Source organism: Pteropus alecto, unplaced genomic scaffold, assembly GCF_000325575.1.
Source record: "Pteropus alecto unplaced genomic scaffold, ASM32557v1 scaffold105, whole genome shotgun sequence".
Lineage (NCBI taxonomy): Eukaryota > Metazoa > Chordata > Mammalia > Chiroptera > Pteropodidae > Pteropus > Pteropus alecto.
Window position 1 is genome coordinate 3,815,338 of NW_006436294.1, and position 4,213 is coordinate 3,819,550.

At 38.8% G+C, this 4,213-nt stretch overlaps 1 pseudogene; it reads right to left on the reverse strand.

The window, feature by feature from the left end:
- Window positions 1–627: 627 nt before the first annotated feature.
- LOC112480556 lies at window positions 628–746 on the reverse strand (annotated as a pseudogene).
- Window positions 747–4,213: the final 3,467 nt, after the last annotated feature.

Below are 4,213 nucleotides of genomic sequence, written 5' to 3' on the forward strand. Positions count from 1 at the left end.
GTTAAAAGCAGGATGACAGTGTGAATTCAAAGTGGCATATCTGATTTTGAATTTTGACTTTCATTCTTACTGTTTGTAATGATGGACTTACATCTCTGAAATCGTTTTCCTGATCCGTGACATGGGAATGATGATATTCAAATCATAAATACCAAATGGAGCTACACTACACATCAAAAAAGACATGGGAACACCTGGCTTGAATCAGGTTTTCAACATGTAATGGATCCCACCCCCTCGTCCCTTCGTCTGCCCTCAGTTCCTCCTGTGTCTCTCATGCTTCCGCTCATCCTCCTTGCCAGCCTTGCTCCCACTAACAGAAAGTCATCGCGTATGATGTGTCGACATTATAAAAGGGAAAAAATATACCCTCTAATAATCATGTCATATTCTCATAAGTGACCTATTAAACAGATGCCGGGGTTCGAGCTCAGAAAAATGTTCCGTTTCATAAATGCAAAGAAAGGAAATTCAGTATCGAGGTCAATGAATTCTCCCTTAAAAAGATGAAAAGATAAATTTTAATTTTTTTTTTTTTTTTTTTTTAGGGGAGGCAACCTTTGGTTGACCTCACAGATTGCAAGGACCTTGTCGGCTTACAATCCCTTTTATATTTTTTATTTGTTACGCCTGCAGCACCTGGTCTTCCTAGGTGGTCTCCCATCCAAGTACTAACCGGGCCCAACTCTGTTTAGCTTCTGAGATTAGACGGGATCAGGCATGTTCAGGGTGGTATGGCCGTAGACAGAAACGATGAATTTAAAAAAAAAAACTAATTTAACCTCAGAAAAATTTATTTTTAAGAAATTCAAATTCTTCCACACAATAATTAAAGATACACTGATTTCTAATTGTAAGAAAAGTGAAAATGTGTATAATAAAAAAAAAATGACTCTTACTGTTTAAGGGCATCTCCTACCTCGTAGAGAACTAGAGAAGGACATGTGTGCATGCGTGTGCACGTTCGTGGGTGTGCACGCACATACACACACGCATGGGTTTAGTACGCTCATTCTCACTCCTTTTTCTTTTTTTCGGCAGTGGCCAGCTATACCACGTGCTTTCCAAGTGACTTTAAATGACTCTGTAATTTAATTAACCCATTCTCTTAATTGCTCTACCAAAGACTCACCATTCGGCGATATTCATCTGCATGTGCTCTTATTTTTCAAGGACTTGTTGCTTAATCCGATTTCTGACACAGCTATTTTCGTAAGGTTCTCACCACTCCTTAATTAACCATATTTCTTTTCTCTTTGCTTATTTTCCTGACATCTCTTGCTCTTAAAGACCCCATTGGATGAGAACAAGGAAGCGTTAGGTTGCTGCCAAATATGGCTCTGCAAACCGAGGTCTCCCCAGAGGCTCTCAGCCCTTCCTCTTCGGACTTTCAAGGCCACCTTCCAAGACTTCTTCTTTAGGAAGCCTTTGCCTTCCCTTTTTAAATACTAGAAAACAATTCTTGTATCTATTTTTGAATCAGTAAATTATGCAAAAATTTAAACGTATGCGAAGGAGAATGAATCCCCACGTACCTCGTACAGATTTAATAATTATCAACTAGTAACCAACCATTTTGATATCTATTTCCACCCATTCCCCATCTCATAATACTTTGAAACAAAGAGATATATTGTTTCATCATTAAATATTGTAATAGGTATTCCTAAAAAATAATGATTTTTGTTTTTTATTTATTATACCACTCTACTGAGCTAGGAAGGACGTTTAAAGCATATGTATTATATAAGTTGTATGAGCATTGTATACAACTCAGTGAGTCTCGGGATAATTATACAACTGTGAAATCGTCATCAACATCAAGGCCGTAAACAAACATCTCCATCTCTTCTCAAAGCTTCTTAAGTGAGAGAGCACTGAGCTAAGGAAGGGATGAGGAGGAGGGGGAGGGGGAGGAGGAGGAGAAGGTGGAGGAGGAGAAGAATCATCTCAGCTGAAAACACAAGGAGTTTCTCTTAGAAAAGAAAAACTCAAATCAAGACAAATGTTTAACGCCTTGTTTCAAAAGAAACCCAGAGACTAAGAAACGTGTAGCACTTCCGGTGGCACGAGTCCAGCTTAAATCCGTTTCCTCCGACTCGCTAAAATATTTGCGTGTTCACTGGCTCTTTTTAAAATCGCTAAGGTTAATCTGTCCGTTAGCAGCTGCTTTCTCTTTTTAGATCATGTGGCAATAAAAGGAGCAAAGAGAGCTAGTGAAATCGGTCTTTCCGACATCATGGTTGTGTTGCCTTGAAGTTCTACGGAGTCAAGGAGACGTGACTGGCACTCGGAGCGGATCTGTAGGAGGCGTTCGGTAACACAGAGGGTGGAGTCACAAGGCCACACGCTCAGCCTGTGCTTAACTCTATAGTAAATTGCCAAACGGTTTTCCAGAGAAGCTGTATTATTTTGCTTAACAAAGAGCAGTGCGTGAAAGGTTCCATTTTTCTACACCCTCAGAAGCACTGGAATTGTCAGGCTGTAAAATGGTCAGCCTTTCTGGGGCATGGTGTTTTTTTCATTGTGATTTTGATCGGTATTTCCCTGATGATCAATAACGCTAAGCATTTTTTTTTTTTTTCCACGAATGAGCAGTGATTGGTGACCATTAGTAAATGTTTTGGTGAAGTGTCTGTTTGAAAGCTTTACCCACTTTTTGATTGGATTATTTGTCTTCTAATCGTGTTGAGTTTTTTTATTTCTGGATACAAACTCTTTGTTATTATTTATACATATACTTCTAATAGGGCTTATTTATTTGCTAGTAGTGATGGTGGCACATTAATTTTTTATTTAATGAAGACATAGAACAGAACCTGGTATGTGATAGAAAGTAAAGAATAGATAAATACATCAATAGATGATAGAGTGATTCAATGACCCAATGTCTCATCTATAAAAAAATATATCTTTGCAACTCTCCCTCAGTATTGAACCAGAAAGAGACTAGCTGTCCAAAAGAATTCTCTTTTGCATCTGACCCAAAATAAAAATACTAAGATTTCTGTTGGGAATGGCACTTCTCACAAACTGGAGTCCAATTTCATAGTCTCAACAGTCTAAAAATCAGCTCTGGATAAAATTCTAGGGCTTTCCAGAAGAATTCTAGGGCTTTTCAGAGCCAGGCTCAACCAACACAAAATCTGAAGAAAAGGAAAAAAATGAATATAATATATATATTTAGTTCTGTAGAATGTACCCCAACCAGGCAATTTCTGAAATGATTGACATAAAACGAGACTGTGAATTGAGGCAAGCATCATTCAGGGAAATGGTGTATAGTTGAAAAAGAAACAGATTTGCTTCTGGCAGAAACGTGGTGATCCTAGAGGCTGGCATCATGGTTACAGTGAAGTAGAGATACGCTACATTCTCGATTCCAATGGAACAATCCAGAACTAATATCCTAGGAGATGGCTGCCCCAGAAATGCTATCTGAGAGTCCAGGCAGTAGGTGACAGCAATCTCTCTCAAGAAAATGAAAGAAACTAGAGAGAAGCTGGTTAAATAAGAGAGCATTGACTGAGCTAAGGGAGGAAATTCTAAGGCTGCTTTTCTCTATGACCACTTTCATGTTTGTTTATTTGTTTTATATTACTTCCCACTGTGTGGTCAGAAACATTTTCATTTATTTGTTAATTATCTGTAAGACCCATGAGAGCAGGGCCCATGCCTTCTTCCTGAACCAGGTATGACTAGAGCTTGCCCTGCTTAAAATCAAGGAACCTACGTTCACGTGAAATTTTCCACAATGTTTTCATAGCTCTGCTCTTAACAGTAAACAACTCAAATGTCCTTCCGTGGGTCGATGAGTAAATAAACTGAGGTATATCTCTACAATTGAATACTAAACAATGAACACTAAACAAGGATAAAAAGGAGCAAGCTATTGACGCATGGATGGCTTCCAGAGATGTTAAAGAAATCCGTATCCAAGGTTACACACTGTATGATTCTATTTAAATGGCATGTGGGAAAGGCGAGCTACAGAGATGGGGAACATCCTGTGCTTCAGGGGCTGGAGGTGGAGGCGAGGGACGCACCGCGAGAGGGTTTGCAGCATGAGGGAATTTACTGGGGTGACAGAACTGTTCTGGATTCTCAGTGTGGTTGTGGTTACACGCATCTACAAAAATTTTAAATTTACACAGCTGCACACAAAAATGTCGATTTTACTATATGTAAATTTGGAAAATAATCATAAATTTAA